This window comes from Lipophrys pholis, assembly GCF_963383615.2.
Source record: "Lipophrys pholis genome assembly, chromosome: 9".
NCBI lineage: Eukaryota > Metazoa > Chordata > Actinopteri > Blenniiformes > Blenniidae > Lipophrys > Lipophrys pholis.
The window spans coordinates 4,370,885-4,390,567 of record NC_137639.1 but is presented as its reverse complement, the minus strand read 5'-3'; the positions used below and the strand labels follow the sequence as shown (position 1 = coordinate 4,390,567).

Below are 19,683 nucleotides of genomic sequence, written 5' to 3'. Positions count from 1 at the left end.
AGTGGTGGTAGTTTTGTAAAACTCTGCCTCACCAGAAATGTTTCATCTCAAACTCTCAACCACATCTCAAGAGAGACGCGGTTGAGATTTGATGAGAAATTGTTGTTGCATACTTTATGATGCCTATTTTAATGTGTGTGTCCACAACAGGAAATAACTATTTTGGTTTCAATGTTTTGGTTACAGGTTTAGCAGCGGATTTTAATTCCTGTAACCTCAACATAGAGTAGCAGTCGTAGCAGTAGTTAGGAGTTGGGGATGCTCAGTTGCTCTTCGTGGCTGCTCTGCGTCGTGTCCACATGCGTGGTGGAAGCAGCGAGGGCGAGGCTCAGATCGAATGTGATAACGATCCTCTCCAGCTCGCCTCACTGTCGGTCTTCAGGACCGTTTCGGGTCCGAGCCCGGAGTCTTCAGACTGCTGGTGGCCAGCTTTCTGAAAGTGGGCTGACATGTTCACCCGGTCGGTCTCAAAGCTAAACCTTCACAGGTAAACAGAGGAGCTCTGCCTTCCTCATTTTATCAGTTCAAAAACACAACATCTGTTAATTCACAGGCATCGAGAGGGCGAAGGTCCTTCGGATAGTTTGATCAGAATGTTAATTAAGCTGTATAATAGTGTGGAAATGCAGTTAAATCAAGTTTAACTAGTAAATTTAGATGGAATAGTTTCTGGTTTACTGGTATCACTGTTTTTTGTCGATATAAAAGTTCTGCATGCTTCAAACCAGTGTTTAGATGCCATTATTGTTCCATCTCTTTAGTGATTTATATTGTGCATGTAACTGTACCAGTTGATAGTTATCAGACCATAACATTTCTGAGAATAGGACAGAGTCCAAAAGGTGTCTGTCAAAATAAAAGTACAATGAAATATGTTTATTGTAATGCGTTGAGCCCCCGGCTAGCTCAGTTGGTAGAGCATGAGACTCACAATCTCAACTTAGAGGGTTCATGTCCCACGCCGGGCGCCACCTTCTCATGAGCTCACCACCTGCAGGAAAGGTTCTTAATCAGTGCAATGTGATCTGGGTGACAGTGCTCAGACTGACACCCTCACCACCCAGAAACAGATAAGTGGGAGAAAATAAATAGATGGATGTAATGTGTTGATCATAACATTTCTTATTTTTGCACCATTAGTCTATTTGAAAGATGACTTTCATTATTCCAGATAGATAGATAGATAGATAGATAGATAGATAGATAGATAGATAGATAGATAGATAGATCTACTCACAGTGTCTGGTACCAGCATTCTCACTACAGATCCCAGGATGCTTTGCATTGGCTTAATCTGGTCATATGACCAGGCAGCGTGAGCACTGGTCACATGATGTTGTTAGCTGAGGCTTAGGAGCAGCAGCATTTCCACTGAATCCAGCCCACATCACTCCCTGCAACTAAAGGTAAAGCCGGAGGAATCTCTCTTTGTGTTTTGTGGGCGATGCTGCATCCCTCAGTGGGAGGGAGAGGAGGAGGAGGAGGAGCAGGAGGAGGAGGAGGAGGACAGGGGACCAGGGATGAGGGGGATGGGAGGCCATCAGGATGCCTCTCCGTTGCTTTCTGTAGACAGGAAGCACAGATGTTAGCAGTGTGTAAATCCACCTGCTGTAAACAGGTTGTGTGTCTCGGACATCAGACTCTTGTGTATTGTGGTGGAGTCTGATGGAGAGGTGACGGATGTGAGCGTCATACATATTATGTCTAAACAGGAAAGCTTTGTTCTTCTGGCAGGGGAATGGGATGTAGAGTGTGATAGCAGAGATATTTTCTCACAATCGTATCCTCCATGGGAGGTAATGACAGAGATTTAGTGAATCAGTAAAACTTCTGGTTCTGGGAGGCTGTTCCTCTGCTGGAGGTGTTTGGTTGGGAGCTGTTGTCACCCGGAGGTTCAGGTGGTTGGCGTCCCCCCACGCTGTTCTGACTGAAGTGGTTGATCTGGCTTAGATGTGAGTGTGATACCATGACTGACCCTCACTGGAGAAACACAGTATTTCATCTCCAGCTCCAGCTTTGCCCAACATAACCCTGTTTAAAAATCACAGGGCCCTTGTTTGTATGAAACCGACCTCTGGTCAGTTAGTTCTGTCGTTAAATTAATGTGACATCATTCAGGGCTCTGCTCTCTGTTCACTGACAGTAAAAGGTTTTTATTTTCTCCTTCAATCTTCCCCAACAGGTCGAATCAGATCAAACTCTTTCTGAATGAGGACACGTGCCCGGTGACAGCAGCGCTGCCAGTCTGACCTGCAGAGTTTAAATCTTAGTTCCTGTTCAAACACTGTTCACTGCTCCATTTAGCGATTCCTCACTTTATTGTGGCGACCCCTTCTAGTCCGACGAAGGATGAAGATGGGCTGAAAGCTCAGCTACTTTAAAAATGACTTCACAACAAGTGTCAGGTATTAATGAAGACGTTTTAATCCATGGAAGTGAAGCACAGCTGCACATTTACTGTTTGACAGGCACATTTTCATTCTACAGTGTGTACTGCTGACGGAAAGACCTCCCAGTGTTTAGCTCCTCTAATCCAGGAGAACAGTGCTGGTTTGGAGGTTAAACCGCTGGTTTAAGAGGTAAACTGCTGGTCCAAGGCCTGGTGAATGCTTGTACAGTAGTGACCTGCTGCTCTGCCACAGGGACGGGGAACATGGGTAGAGTTGGATGAATGCAATATTTTTTTGGAAGCCATTTTTCCTTTTTATTTTTTTTTGGTTTTTAGTCTTTTGGATGACGTGGTTAATAGTTTTACTCACGGTTTAGTTATTTCTGTCCTTGATAGTTTTAGTCATTAATTTCAGGCAAAACAATAATGACTTTCAAACATTAAACCAAGACAGACATAGGAAAGTGTAAGTTTTGTCAAGGTTGACAGATTGTGTTGCAATTTAAAAAGGACCCGTTAACTCTCCTCACACTTTGGTTTAAGAAGATGATATTCTGTCTTGCTGTGCTTGCTATTCTACTAAGAATAATGTTTTAAACACAGATAAACTAGTAACATTGGGTGGAATCAATGCTCATCACACCAAGACGGTGAAGAAACAAAACATTCTACCTTTGTGGCTTTATTTCTGGGAACCAGTAAAGTGCAATTAACACAAACGCGAGCCCACAATATGTTCAATGGATGAGTAGATGGATGAGTGTGTGCTGTTGTTTGGACCGCCGGGTTTGGTTTCAGGTCATGTGGTCTCTGGGATCTGTCACAACAATAAAATGCGGACCAATGATATTTACATTCTTTGATATGAATGCACTGAACAGCTGTAATGTAATGAACAGTTTTATCATAGGACGTGTCACATGTGACTTTTGAAATGATGGGATAACACAATACAACTCGCCTATATTATATATACACATCATCATGTGTTACACCATATTTCACACAATCCTACCATGTTAACAGAATAACCTACAAGGTTTCTACAAGTTACATTTAAAACTTTTTTTAAAGACCTTTTTAAGACAACTTAGAACAGAATTGATTTCAAAGATTAGTTCACGGTCGGCACAAATTTCTTCCTAATTGGAACTGGAAACACTAATATTACTTTCTTTGCAGTTTGGACACATCTGAACACAATATACAGTAAAAACAATTATGGCAACAAAACGTTAGTACTGGCCCCATCGGCTAATTGTGTAACGATTAATCTTTTGACTAATATTTTGATTAATCAATGACTAATTAGTCATTGATTAATCAAAATATTAATGACTAATTAGTCATTGATTAATCAAAATATTAGTCAAAAGATTAATCGTTACAAAATTAAAAAATTAAAAAAAAAAAAAAAAAAAAAATCTAATGGTTTTCATTAACTTGTGTTCACTTTATTTTTGAATTCAACTTAGGGGCCAAAATATAAAAGCTCACCTGTTCCATGACAAATGTAAATTAAATATGACCAAATAATAAAAACAACAACTTTATATATATATATATATATATATATATATATATATAGTAGTCTGCTTATCATCCAAAGACAGTCATTGTTCTTCTGAAAACTTAGCCCAGGAACACATTTATTCTTTAGAAATGGGCACTTAAGCCTACTTTATTCAGTAAAAATTCATCCATATTTGCTCATTGTCACGTAATCTTGGTATAATTTAGCGGTTAGCAATACTTTGTAATGACCCACCCTACTCCTCCTGTGATTGGCTCATCAGCCCTCATGCTGCAGGTAAACATAGATGTTAACCAATCAGATTAGAGAAAGCAGCCAGCCCTTGCCAATCAGAGGCAGGGTAGAGCGAGTCGCCGAGACGTTTGTCCAACCAGGTGCAGCACCTGAAAGCTTCCAAGGAAACTGATCACAGACCGAATGACATTAACCAAATCTAGCAAATGTACATGTGACGTGTTCACGGGACTTCTGCTAACGGTAGCCTTCTGCTAACGGTAGCCTCCTGCTAACGGTAGCCTCCTGCTAACGGTAGCCTCCTGTTTGTCAGAAACAGCAGCGTGGTGAGCCTTTAAATGCCTCTTCACGTTGGTCGTATTCGTGCCTCGTAGTTTGTAGCCACGTGTTGCTCTGTGTCACACTATAAGGCATTTAGTTTTATTTTCTGATGGATTATATGTAAAGTAAATCCATAAATCACACATCTTCTCCATGGTCCATTTGCTGCGTGTCTGACTGGTGTGAGGCTGGTGGTGGGCGTGGCTACGTGGCTGGTAGTGGGCGTGGCCAAACAAGGACAGGGTGCAGGCGCATTCCTGATGCGTTCAGTTTGTCAGACTGATTCCACGCACAGTTGAAGGAAATGCTCTGCATTTTCAGCACTCTATAACGAACACACTAACATTTTCCTCCTGTCTCCTCTCGTCAATGAAGATAACAGCTACAACTCGTCATATCTTTTGTCATCGACGAGCTATGTTCAGCTTGTCGCCATTTTTGTTTCAGCCATGAAAAAAAGATGCGTGAACAACATCGTCCTGTTATCATAAAACGAAAACAACACTGCATGACGATTAAGCCGCCTTGTATTTAAATTAAACACTAATCGGTTCTGAAATTTCTTCTAACGAGAGGCTGAACTTTTACTTCTTTGTTCCACTAACTGTGCACATCCCCTCTTTAAAGGAAGAGCATATAATTCAGAAAATAAGTCAAGGATGGAGAAATTTATAAAACAATATTTGAAATGCTTTATTATTTTATTTTTGTTATTTGGGAACAATTTTAATAAAAAGTAAAAATATATTTGAAACAGTGAAATTTCACCACAACTTTTTGTTATTATTTTCCATAAAAAAAAAAAAAAAGTCAATTTAGTTTCTTTTCTGACAAAAGTTCTTTGTAATATTGCAATAATAGAAACCCTAAAACAATTGTGGTTCAGTCATGGTAAAATGTTATCACAATATGATGAATGATGTATTGGAAAGGAAATCTCCATTTCATTTATTTATTTTCAATTGTTTTATTCATTGTACTATATTAATTCCCCTGGGGGGGAATTTCTTTACTGACTTGGGTTGGCAGCCACACAGCGCAGGGCTCGGGGGGGTCGAGGGTCTTGGTCAGGGAGAGCTGGAGGGGGTCAAGTGGGGGTGCTGGTGCATGTATTTTGACGTTTTTGGCGAAATCTCCTCTTGCTGTATTATATACAGTAAGTTGTTATTAACATCACTGCAATATGAGCTTTGCGCTACATCATCCTAAGGAAGGAATAAAATGAAATGATTTGGATTGTGGTTGAAATTCTTCATTTATTGAGATGTTTGAGGATTTAGCGCAGATTCAGAACTGATCTCTAATTTTCTCTGATATGAAGTAAGATCTGAAAGAATTGAAGGTAGAATGAGTTGAAGGACAGATGTGAGCGAGTGGACGGCCCTGATGATGAGCTGCACCTTCGTCATCTGAACTGAATGATGACATTATGAGGTGTGAGTATATGTAACGGATGGAAAGTAAGACGGAAGTGACTGCTGCGTGGCTCGCTGTGCTCAGCTGATCTTCTTCCTACACTCACATTCCTCCCAGAGCGTCCGTGGTACGCACTGGGTTTGTTAATGGTGACTCACTGTAACTTAAATCAACTGCCAACTTCGCTTTTACAAGTTCAGTGTCAGTGTGGGAGCATCTCTCGATGGATTCGTCATGATTCCTGTTTGAACATTTATGGGCAGATTCAGGATATACTGAACATGTCTATGGCAAACAAATTCATTTGGAAAGGAATCCTTTCCTAACCTGGTCCTGTGAAATGGTTCAACTCCTTTACAGTTTGTCGTTTTGGTTTTAAAATCAGCAACATTGCTGGTTTGCTCCAATTACTGATTCTCTGATTAACCGGATTCTCAGCAGCAGACAGCAGCAGTTTACACACGCACGCACGCACGCACGCACGCACGCACGCACGCACGCACGCACGCACGCACACAGATCTGTAAATGTAAATTAATATAAAATATAAATATTTAATATAATATACGTTTTAGAGCAGGTAGAGGGTTTTGGGACTTTTCTGTCTCTTGGTGGAACTCATCAGACGGAATTTGTTACCATTGTCTACCAAAACCAACTTCCCTTGTCTGTGTTTCAACAGTCTCTTGTAATATATTGTCTAAACTGATTTCTAACACTTTATATTCTCTCCTCTTTCACTCCTTCCTGTCTCTTCTGATGATAGCTACTCATTATCTCCGATTGAATTCAAGTTTTCAATAATTACATTTCCATTATCATTGTTGGCATCTAGTATGAGTCAGTTTACAACAGAACATTGGATTCTTGCCACTCAACCAGTATTTACAAGGGGAGCAGGATGATTAAGTGGCAAAATATAATATGTAAGTCATCTCATATGTTCTAAGAAAAAATAAAGTGAAGCTTGTGAAATGACATGGCCATACAGTACATTTTGCAGGTAATCAACTAAGAACAATACTGGGAGTGAAATCAAATCCAAACATGAGTATTGGAATAAAGTTATCATGTGCATTCAACGCTGTTTACTTCTGAACAATCTTGTGTTTTCCCTCGTTTGCCACGCAGCGACTGGACGGAGCGTTGAGCCGTCACAAGAAACTGTACTCATGAAGTTGGTGGAGGAGAAAGAAAATCTGTAATTGATTGAAAGTTTTAAATGTTTTGTAGTAAACTGACTGATCACTGATTGATCTGTGATCGTGGACTGATCCCAGTACTTTGTGTGATCCAGGAGGCGCACCCATTATTAAATCTTCATTGTTCATGTGCGCCGTCATGGTCTTGGGCTTCCAGTTGCTGATAGAGCTGAGACACGACGTGTTCTTGTATAATACAAAGTGTGTGTGGTGCTAAAATGTGTGCAGGGCGCCGCCCACACGCTGAGCTGTGTCAGCATGGCTTGGGGCTCAACATCTCCCTTGTATTTGTGGGCAACGTTTACACATGGCTCCTATTCAGAGCTGCCATCTGCTCGGTATCTGCACAAATATAAGATCATCCTTTGGCAAACAGTCCCAGTTACAGTGTAAATATCCTCTTTTATCCTGACACTCTGGTTTTTTAGCAGCACACTGCCTGCTGACCATGTCACAGGGACGATGAACAATTTCCACTGCTAATCCAGATCCTAATAATGTTATAGTTAGATGGATGATTACTTCTGTCCAGGTTTTCAGCCGGTCACAGCACTCTCATGTCCCACGTTAATGTAAGTTATGTCTAAATTAACACCATAAGTCAGATCTCAGGACAGGTTTTCTGTTTGAAATTAACCAAACTGAAGGTATTTGATGATCTTGAGAACTTCCTTCATCATGGATGGATGGATGGATGGAGGGCTGAAGACGCAGCAGAAAGCAGAGTTTATGTCTACCCAGTACTGAGCGCAGCAGGTTTCAGTCCGGCCCATGGGCCAGCCTTTGTTCTGTGAAGTGCAGAAGTGTCTCTCTGCAGAACATTCAAACCCGCATTGTTTACAGTTTTTGTGGGTGAATGGTTGGACGTGATTGATCTTGACTGGTGACCTGTCCAGAAGTCAACTGTCTTCATACACTGTTAGCGTGCATTGGCTCCATCAGCCCATGATCCTGGCCTCCAGACTTTCTATAGAACCAGGCTCAGAGGTGAAGAAACCTGCAGAACCAGACTAGAGGTGGAGTCTTTCTGCTGCTCGGGTTTTGGTTCGGGGATATAAGGACAGAAAAGGACAGAGACTTTGTGAGGTTGCTAAAATCAGTGGTGAAACATTATAGCTGAAATACATTCACCATTCCACAGGTGTGTGTGGGCAATTTCATGCTGACACCATGCTGAATGTTTAGTGGACCAGGCCCTCCGTTTTTTTGGACAAGTTGCAGGTCCATCACAGGACAAACACAGAGACACATGTTGGACAGCTGTTGATTTAGAGACGCAACTTCAAATAATGCCATCAGCTTTGGAAGTGGGTTGGGTTGGGTTGGAAGTCGCACCTCCACACCCTACAAATAGGATTGGTCAATGTGGAAAGTAAAATTCCCCATGGGTATTAAAGTTAAGATATCCTTTATTTATCTCACATGTGGAGAAATTTGCAGTGGTACAACAGACAGGATAGTAAAAAAGAAACGAAACACACATAGCAGAAACTAAAAAAACAGATAAAAATACAATATAATAAAATAGAAATAGATAGATATTAAATATTATGCACACGGTGCATATAAGTGTGGACATGTACAGAATATGGGGGTGGATGTATTGCACATAGTAAATACGTTTTTATAAATTATTATTGTTATTGCACAGTTGGAGTGGAGTGATATTGTCCGGTTGTGGTGTGTCAGTGGTCTACTGGGAGCAGGCTTGGTTGAAGCGGTGGTGGTGGATGAGAGCCATGTCATCTTTCTCTCAGGAATAACTTTAAACATTTAAAAACAATCTGCTTTGACCTTCTGGGTAGACTATATTGTGGGACTGTCTATGAGGAAAATGGTTGAAAAACACTTTATTAGTCTATTTGCTGAGGATGTGGACTCAGTGTGAAAACACATGATGACTTTAATGCAGCGGCATTCTGGACAGACTGGAGTTCCCAGTCCTTGTTAGGAGCTTCAGTGGAAACACACCTGAGCACGAGGCCTCGTTTGGTTCCCTGTAAATCCAGGTAAAATGTGGGTTCATCAAGAACACTGCCCAATAGCACTGCTGCTGGATATATTCACTAAAGTATTTGTTCATTTCGTTCTGTGTGTTTGTGTGGGTGCACTCATTTTGAATAATGTCCGTCAGGGCATACAATTGATTTTCATCGCAGGAACAGTTTTGTGGAAAATTTTCAACGTTATCAGGTTATTTTAGTTATTTTTCTTAGAGTTATTCAGTAACTTAAACTAATGTGTAAAATATTGTGAAAAGGCTACTTGATGTACTAAAATGAGTGTTGCTTAGTTTCAACTGACGGTTGTAAAATGAGGCCAAACATCAAACTGCAGATAGAAATCTGTTCAGCACCAAGGACAGTTCACTCTGACCCGAAGAGAACTTCATACATCACAGAGGTGTTTTGTCACCCAGTGACTTTGCGCAGAAAACATAATAAAGTTTGCATTAACTCGTAGTGATTCTGCTCCTTATCGTGTTCCTTATCACGTTCCTTATCGCGGCCAGCCTTGTGGTCGGTTGTTTCAATGACGCTTATTTATTTACAGGCAGTGTGTGACAATATTTCCATGCAAGGTTCCAAGTGAGCAATAGAAAATGTTCTAGATGACACACAGTGGCGTCGTGGTCCCTGGAGAAGTGGGGATACTCTTGAATTTTGCTTTATTTAAAATAAGCACAGAAAGACATTGGGTTGTTTTTTTTAAACAGTAGCATGAAAAACTCTGTTTAGTGAAAATGGTTCTATAGTATTTGCTCATTGTCTCGGTATAATTCATTTGTTAGCAATATTTCTCTTATAATATATAATAATATAATATATATATATATTAACCAATCAGATCAGTGAATGCAGCAAGGAGGGCGGGTCAAGGCTTCATCAGCCTAGAGAATAACAATACTGCTGAGTGAAATGAGATTTAGAAATGGGAGCACATATTTCTTACTGTACTGTACCTGGGAATACCCTGGACACTGAAAAGCACATGAATAATACAGCTCTTTTGACTGTGGGAGCAACTGAGCGTACATACAGGTAAACATGCAAACTCCACAGAGAGAGGCTTGTCAATAAAACAATACCCGTCCTACTGTCTCGCTGTGTGGCCTTGCACCCTGAGTATCTCTTTTAATCTTTGTGCTGCATAAACTCCAGACTTTCTAAGAATAACACACTTCTTCATGTCGCGTTGTACTGTGATCTAGACGGGTTTATGAAATACTTCACCACCCAGCAGGTCTTTACCTCTTCAGTCTTTTGACTCCAAAGACGCTCCAGGAATGCAAAATGTGTTTTCATTCAGCACCACTGCTGCGGCTCACTTAATAGCTGAGGTAAAAGTCTTAAACGCCGAGAAGCAACTGAGAGTCTTCAGTAAGGACAGGGAGGAGAGGGAGCCGAGACCTTTTCTCAATTTAATTTGTGGATTCAGGGAGACAAGAGGCCTCGCCATCGGCGATAACAAGGCCAGGCGCTGTGATGTGTGAATAATGGCCGGATGGAGGTTTAGACATCATTAGAATAATCAGTCTTGATGTGGATGGAGATGCGCTGCAATACAGAGGAGGCCCACTCATGGCTGATATTGTGCTAATTTAGATAATCTAGAGCTGGTGCACCGTTCTTTTCTTTGACAACGCTGATATGATATAATCCAACCTGCCAGGGTTTCCCCATGAAACTCCGCTCATCCTTTCATCCAGACTTGTTCCCTATGTGGACGAGGATCTGTTGTGGAGATCTTTTGGGCAGTTTTGTGCAACAACTCTGATGTGGAGCAGAGAAAAAGACCCATTTATCTTCTTTTTAATCACTCTCGCTGGAACATTTGCATGGTCCCCTTTCTGCTGAGGCCAAACAGTTGGATGGCAGCTCAGTCCTGCTGGAGAGCATTCAGCATATTTGAGGTTTTATAGTATTGCACTACTCATCTTGCGGTTTGCCAGATTGGAAACCCCATTGATCATATCAGATTGGTTAAGTAATTGATTGTTACTGGTTATTAACCTCCCAGAACTTTGGACCCACTTGCCAGCCACCGAGAACAGCCTGTAATCAGTCACAAATGGCAGCCGCTAATGAAATTAGTTCCTGGTTCTGCCTCACAACTTTGTTTGTTCCACAAAGTATTGGCAAGGGCAAAGAGATGCCATGGTTTACTCTCCCCGGAGAACGGAGTGATAGAACAACAGAATGCAGATAATGAGCTGCTGTGTCTGTGTTGTCTCTTTGTAATTACTCATGTGTCTGACCAAAATATAAAGATGAGGACATGAAAACTCCAACCTGCAGCCGTTTGCTTGCTGCTCAGTTTCTGAATAAACAAGCGGTGGTTCAGGTCCAGCGTCTCTGAGTGACTGTCAGAGGTTCCCCAGACCTTTCTGAAAGCTCGTCGTAGTTTTAAACCCACAATTAAATATACTATTTCAATCTATTCACCACAAAGCCATTGCAATCCAAGTCATGATATCAATACCACAGATTAAAATGTATATCTGAGTAAATCAAAATATTCAATATTGATAGAAGTGGACATTCCTCTGTTGACTAAATTTCAGTTTTTTAATTTGTGTTGACTCGTCTGAAATACAAACCTCCACAAGTGACGGGGCTTTTTGTTTCCTTTTAACACAATTCTTTACAATAAACAGAAACAAAAGCAACACAATGCAAATTTTGATTTTAAAACCACAATCCAGCTGTGCTTGAATTAAATATATAAGGGCAGTGAAGTCATTTTATTTAGAGGCCACATAAAGGCTGGTTTAATCCAAAGAGGCCCAGAGCATTTAGATGACAGCACTATAATGTTTAACTAACCACAAAATGTTAAAACAAAGCTGTTTTATCATGGAGAGGCACATCATGAAACACACAAAGTACTCTACCTCTTCTCTTTCATTGTCTTTGACACGCCGCACGGTGGAGCAGTGGTGAGCACTGTCGCCTCACAGCGAGGAAGCCTGGGTTCTCGTACCTGGTAAAGAGGTTCGGAGCTTGCTCTGTCTCTGAACTCAACTTGAATCTTACTGTTGTGCTACATTCCAACACAATCACTATTATCAATTTGAAAGAAATACTCTCGTTTGATTTTTCTACGGCTCTGGTCAGGTTTTTCCCTCGAGTTGTATGTTTCACACCCTCAAAGTATAGAACAAACAGAAACAACATTTAACAAGTAAAATGTGGAATCTTTGCATTCAGTTGGAGTACAAGTTTATTTAAGGTTTGTTCATTTTTTTTACCTCCCAATGTCTAAAGTCACTCTTGAAATCTGTGCTGTGGTTCAGTGAGAGCCCTTCCTGGGACATGGATCCTCAACAAATCCTCTCACTCAGTTGGTCCTTCAGTAGGTTATTTGGGCAGGTGATCAGGAAAAGTATCTCGCGTTGTCGTGTCTTGTCTCACTTGCCGCTGTCTCAGTTCTTTTTCATCTACATCTTTTTTGCTCACAACAGGCAGTGATCAGCGAGCAAGGAGCTACATTGGGCAGATTATACAAAATGTGGTTTCAGTGTGAAGGGATTTCAAGTTATGTTGTTAATATCAGTGATCTAGTACAACAAGTAATCCCCACCAGAGGGATTCATGACAGATGATCATTGTTGTCTGACAGTGGCAGCAACTGAGTGACAGTTAAGCAGCCATAAGCAGTACAAAAAACAGCATCCACCGCATGAATTTATGGTAAAATTCTTTTGTCATTTTACCAGATACATGTGAAATACCAAAAAAAGATCATACACAATGTCTGATACTATGGATGCAAAACAGAATGATGTGTGTGTGTGTGTGTGTGTGTGTGCGTGTGTATATATGTGTGTATATACGTATGTATATATACATAGGTAAGGTGGGGCATTCCACAAAGCCATTCATGTGTTAGGAACTTCATAGTGATGACAGGGTTAATTTAAAGAGCTCATGAGGTAAAACAAACATCAACATGAGAAAATTTTAGCTGTTTACTTTTCAAGATGCCACAAAAGTGATAATTGTTCAACAAACAGAACAAATGTGGTTTAGAGAATTTAATAGTAAATTGTCAGAGATGTGACAAATGCTGAAACACGTTGACACGTTCACATATAAAGTTTTCACACCCGAGTTAATGATTTTTGAAAACAGTGTGAGCCTATTTAGTGTCAGTAATGGTAAACTGTGCAACTCTGATTAATAGCTTGACACACAAAGCTGTTCATAACTTACTCAATATAATTTCTGTTTGATTGTTTGATTGTTTGTTTGTTTGTATTTGCTTCAGCTGGAAATATCTCACAGACATGAATCTAATGCAGCTGTGTTTATAGTCGCACATCTGTCCTCCAGATCCAACACTGACAACAGAATTCATTCATTCATATCTTCTTTCATTGGAATATTGATTGTTCCTAATGTATCCGCTTTCGTGTGTGTGTGTGTGTGTGTGTGTGTGTGTGTGTGTGTGTGTGTGTGTGTGTGTGTGTGTGTGTGTGTGTGTGTGTGTGTGTGTGTGTGTGTGTGTGTGTGTGTGTGTGTGTGTTTCCTGCTCAAATACATAGATTTGCACTTTGACCTAAAAGCCTAACGGGCTTATAAAGACGTAAAAAGGAAAATCAAGCTGTTTCATGTATGTTTTATTTCTTTGCCTAGAAGCTGCACTGTCGCTTTGCAGCTTGTGAAGCTGTGCTTTACATCAAGCCTCATATTCCTACTGGCTGCCTTTGTAATTGGGATTTCGTTTCTTCAAATGATTCTTTCATGTGTACTTGGCTGCATTTTTTGTCCACCTGCCTGTGTGTCTCTCTCTCTCCGAACTCTCAGAGCTGATTTACATTCATGAATTAGCTATATAATCAATCGTGTTTGCTTTCAAAGTATTTCATGATTAGCCTGAGCTTATCAGTCAGCCAAAGCAGGCTGATTGTTTCCCAAAGCATGCGCAGCTGACTGCTCTGAACGCTGCTGATTATCTTCTCATAACAACGGTGAAATCCATTTGTGGGAGAGTCAGCTATTTCCAAGCTTTAAATGTGATGCGTCTTATCACGGAGTTCCAAAGATCCAGCTCCATGACATGTGAAATCTGAATATTGAGGCATGTTAAGACACGCTGATGGCCACCACAGCGTCCCACTGTCCAGAATTAGGGAAATGTGTTGTGCTGATAAAGCTTTGCTTTGCAGTTTGATTGTGCTGATCTGAGCTTGAAGAGGCTTTTCCTGCTGGTGTGTGTTTGTGTTTGCTCACGCTGAGGTCTGTTCTCTACAGTTGGGATTGTGTAGCCATGGTGACGGCTGTGAGGGACTGTGAGAAAGCCATCTCCAGGAAGTCGTAGCCGCGGGGTGAAGCATATGTAGCATGAGTATGGCACCAGAAGGCCGCATCCTGAATGTCCAGTTGGCCATCTGTTGTGGTCCTGCAGACGAGGCCAGGAAGCCCTCTCCTCCCCACAGAAAGCACAGACGTCGAGCGACATTTCAAAATGCCAGATCTCTGGACAGCGCTGTGTCCCAACACATCGCAGACACTCGGCTTCACAGCCTCTCTGTGGGACTTCCAGAAAACATCCTTGAGTGGAGCGATGACTTCCTGCTGTGCATTTGTTGATGTGTAGAATGAGACTCTCACAGTGGACAGTCTCAGCCAAAGATCATTACTCTTCCTTATCTCAGGCCAAGTCCTCAGGCTGCTTCAGTCCGGGTCACTCCAGGCCTTTCCACCAGGCGTGAGGAGAAATATTGGCATTCATTTCACTGCTGGTCTGATGCTGGTTTTGTCTCTCGGCTCTGATTTAATACAAAAACAAAACAAACACAGATTTTAATTGTTGGAATGCATTCCTCCATAAACAGAATTAGCGTGATTGTTACAGCTTGTGTCATATTAAGCTTAAAAACATTAACAGATGAAACAGGACTGAACAGGATGATCTGAAGAAAAGTCAAATAACAATGCAAATGAAAAGAGTTGGTGTTTTCTTCACAAGAGAAAAACAACTCTGTCATGTCAACTGATAATTTGGACTTGTACCTTCACATATTGAAGGTATGCTATAGCTTCCAGTGACGACCTGTCCAGGCTGACCGGCCCTCTTCTGGTAGTGGAGGTCAATTAACCCCCTGACCCGAAATTAGATGAAGCTGTATGAACTTTTCATTCCTGGTTCAAACCTTTGTGTGTGGAGCTTGCATATTCTTCCTGCGACAGTGAAGGTCTTGGTCCTGATCAGCAGTGACGTTGCAGTCGATGAACATCCGGAGGACTTTGTGTCTTTGACTGTCCTTCAGATCTGTGGTGGTTCGTGAGAGATTCATGTTAGATTCTGGACTTCTGTCTGTGGTTCATCCCACAAATGCATCACAGCTCCCGCAGCACTGAAAGCTCGGAAACAACTTACATCAAACTTGTGATGAAAGTTGCATGTTTGAACTGGATGAATTGGACTTGATTCATCCTTTTGTTGTGTACTTAATACAAATATGAACTGTCTTAAAAAACAGGTGGATGCTACTGGGAATGCTCTGAACACAGTGCGTGCCCTTTGAGAACAGAAAGCAAACATTTGCAGCTTGTGACCTGTGCCTGACATCTTTGTGCCTCTCTTGAAGTAAAACCTGCCTCTGACTGTTATTATGCTTCAGCCTCTACTTTAATCCAAAGCCTTCTGGTTATTTCCTTGTTTACTTTCTTCTATCAAGGGCCATCGTTCTAAAAACACAATCAGCCGAGAAAGTTCCTGGACGGCCTGAGATAATACTGTAGGTGTGTGTGAGCACGTCACACAACCCTGAGGTAACATAATAGCTACTTTCCTTAAAGGTCAGATGAAAAAGAGGTCTGTTAAAGTGTCCTGCATGCTCGTCTGTCCTTTAGAAAAAGGCCAGAGCCAGACGGAGAGTCTGAAGGAAACCAGAACAGAACAGTTCTTAAACACAGATTAGTCAGAGGAGTTTGTGGAATAATGAACTTGTTTCCCTTGAGGACCATCACCTGCCTCGCTCCACATTCGTATGCATGTGAGATGCTGACGTGACGTAGAAAATGTTCATCCTGCCACTGACAATCCAATCAAATAAGTGCAGAGAAGACAACCTTTCTGGTCCTTTCAAACAAATGAAAGCAAGGTAGCACGGTAGCCCCGCCACTCAAGGTCACCTTCAACTCCAAGCCCCGTCTCCCGATGACTTTGTGTGAAGTGTAACATTCTAGGCTACAGGACAGGGAGTTTTGTGCCTAAACACTTGTGTCAATCCTAATGACAGCTGGTTCTTTGCAGAGAAGAAAGGACTTGTTTCAGCTGCATTTCAGGCTCAGAGGTTAGAAGAAATGTGCCAACAGAATACCAGTGTGGTCCAGTTGTGCTGCACTGTGGCAGCTCACCACTCCCAGTATGTCGATAAGGTTGACGTAATGCAGAATCCGTTTTCACAAGAGGATTAGTAAAGAATGTCTTCTTTCGTGACCTTCCCAAGTGAAAATACAGTTACAGTCTACTGAACCACACGGTGGTAGCGGTCAGCCTGGTGGGAGCCTTTCTGTCTGGAGTTTGCATGTTCTGTCTTTTCACCGTTGTTTGCGTTGTGTGTGTGCTGAAAGCTGCTAAATAGAAGGTGATAGGTTATCTCACTCTATGTGTTCCCAATATTTCGTATGAGATAATGTGAAATATCATGTGGTGCTTCATTACAAAGATTTGAATTCTGATGTTTCCTTTTTCATCGACATCATGTTAGTAAGTCTTTTTAAGTTTAGAAACCAGTTTTAGATCTTTGAGTGACTTTCTCCACGATTAACAGGATTTTTTTCTTTTTAGCTGAGTGCTGAACATTTATGCCAAAATGAGAAGCATGATATTATGATAAATAATGAAATTGTGATCAACTATCATGATAATTTATACATTTTAGGAAGAATATATTTTTTGAAGCACCTACAATAGATGACACTTTCACTGGCATTCTGTTAAGCTGTGGCTAAACAAAGTGTGCGTTGTTATGCACTCGAGTTTCCAAGGAGAAAATACAGGCACAAAATGTCCTGAAGATAGAAAGAAAATACACGTCTTCTCAAATTCAAATGGACCAAAGCAAACAGACCAAAGGAAGCGGAAATGTTTAAATATCACAACCATTCATCATGAAATGTAATCTGATTAGCCTCCATGTGTAGATCCTGTGAGCTTCTACAATTCAAATCAGATACTATTAACCATAGTTGAGGTTTACTATTTCTAATGAGCTCTTTATTTTTTTCTAGTAGCACTAGTTGCACAAAGTAGTTTTTAAATTATAAATGTGGTCAAACCAATGCGTTGTTGTCTACTTGTGCCTTATTGTCGGATCAGATTAGCATTATGATTATTTGTACCGAGATGTACGTGATTTCAGAGGTTTTGCAGAGTTTTCTCAGCTACGTGCTGTCATTGTAATTAAACACGCTGTCATCAGACAATACGTTTGACTAATGAAGAGAAACAGTCCTGTGTTTAAACGACATGTTAGCTGGCTGGAATCTTTGTTTTTCAATAAACAAGAGGTCTGCCTGTGTGAATGTGAGGATATATGCAGTATATGCATTGCAGGAGAGAAAACTGCAAGAAGAGACCAATGTCACTTTTCATTTTATCACTTCATGTGAGACAAAGGGCTAAAAGTTGTAGCTCTCATTATAGTGTTCATTTCTGCAGGACACATCATGCTGACCAGTGGTCCTCTGAGAGTCTCAGTGTCCCTGCAACCCCCCCGGGAGATGTCCCAACGGATATCAGAGGAGGACTTTTATAAAGCATACCGCATGTTTGTTTCATACTGGACTTTTTGTTTTCCCTCCCTCCAGATGAGCCTTTTTGCCACTGTTTTAACTTTCACAGTCCAGAGCTGAGCTCCAACTTGCTCTGTGAACGGCAGGTAACTGGAATTGATTCCCTTCTGTCACACAGAACAAGCTGTGCTCTAAAAGTCTCATTGTCTTATTGACCAGCTGAAGCACAGCGATGTGCAGAAACTTTTTGTTGGCAGTGATGGAACACTTCTGTGTCACTCCCCATCTTTATAGTTGCCGAGACAGCTCAAAGCTGAGGCTGCATTGCTTGGCATTATCTCCTCAGCTGAAGGTGTCTTTCTCAGCTTATTAGCTCCCTGATGGAGTGGCTGTCTCCATGGTTTCCAAACCCAATTAAGGAGGTTGTTCCAATTAGAGCAGAGAGAACTTGGCTGTGATAGGTGGGAGCAACAAGGACCCTGGTATCGCCCAGTAGGCTAGCAACCCCTTCCTGTTTCCAGGCTGCCAGAGAGTTATATTCCCAGTTCTGGGTTCAGCCAGTAGAGAAACTCATCCAAGCCATGATTCATTCTGCCCATGTACATTTATAGAACATGAAAAGTTAAGAAAACTAAATAGAAACATATTTCATTTTTAGAAAGAAGACAAAAGTAGTGAGGTATTTTCCATGTACCATTTGATTCGCATGTTCTGAATGTCACATGTTGTTACTTTAGAAATGTAGAATTTTGAAACTAGTAATTTTCTATTTTTTAATTTAGATTTTAACAACAATTGGACTGTAGTACCACATGGGAAAATATCAATATGGGCCATTATCAATGCATTACTGTAGTGTGCATTTACAAAGGGTTGCGCTGAAAAGCCAACACAGTCAGCTTCCAGTGTACTCCACACAGCAGGACATGATAAGACCTGTGAGACGGTAAGAACTGAGGAGGGTTTCTGCCTTTCTCAGGTCAGTGTCTTATCCTGAGCAACACTGTGACAGCGAGCAGAGCAAACACTCCATCGAAACCTCTTTTATAACAATTCAGCCTACAAATGTACACTTATGAATAAAGAGGGGAAACAAAATCATTGCTGCAGTTCATCAGATCCATATCCTGAATGATTGTGAGGCTTCTAACTTCTCCGTCACACTACTGTAGATTGCCATCAGAAATTTTATGTCGGTGCTGCACACACAAGCCTTTGTGTTACAGCGTCAGAGACACAGTAGTGGTCTCGTGTACAGATCTGTGCACAAACCAACAATAATCACACAAATAACTAGCTATGCATCTACATTGTGGTAAATACTTTTATTGAGCAGATTAGAATATTTCATCATGGTAGTGACATAATGAATGTTTGTATGCGTCTTCGTTTCACAGGGACACCAATTATGCTACTTCTTGTAGCAGGCTAAATCCAACATATTTTCTAATCAGTCAGTATACTGAGATCTAAACCTCCACCCAACCCCCACTACAACCACAGATACTTTAAATTGGCCACATTGGGCTTCAACTACTTAGATTAACTCAAAAAACACATATAACGAAAAAAAAACAAACAAACAATATGTCAAATTCAAGGGTAGGTTTACACTATGTCCACGGCTCCACTGCAGCCCCGTTTGCCCGAAACATAGTGCGCCGTGGGATTTTGGGGAATTCTGAGGAAGGCGTGGCACGTTTTTCACGTTCTGTCAAGGCTTTCTACGGATGAAATGTGGACGCCGGGCCATTTTGAAGCAAGTTTAAGCCCCAATGGATCACCAAAAGTGAAGGCAATCATTGTATCCTGAGATACAATATACCTGAGATTGTGCTG

At 41.2% G+C, this 19,683-nt stretch overlaps 1 protein-coding gene across 1 annotated transcript in view; it reads left to right on the top strand.

Annotated features, from left to right (window-relative positions):
* The first annotated feature begins 1,317 nt into the window (after positions 1 to 1,317).
* Positions 1,318 to 19,683, top strand: part of tsnare1 (T-SNARE Domain Containing 1) — a 230,307-nt gene continuing 211,941 nt past the window's right edge. Inside the window, exon 1 of the mRNA XM_080472247.1 lies at positions 1,318 to 1,406. The gene's annotated coding sequence lies outside the window, so the exon portion shown is untranslated. The remainder of the gene's footprint in view (positions 1,407 to 19,683) is intronic.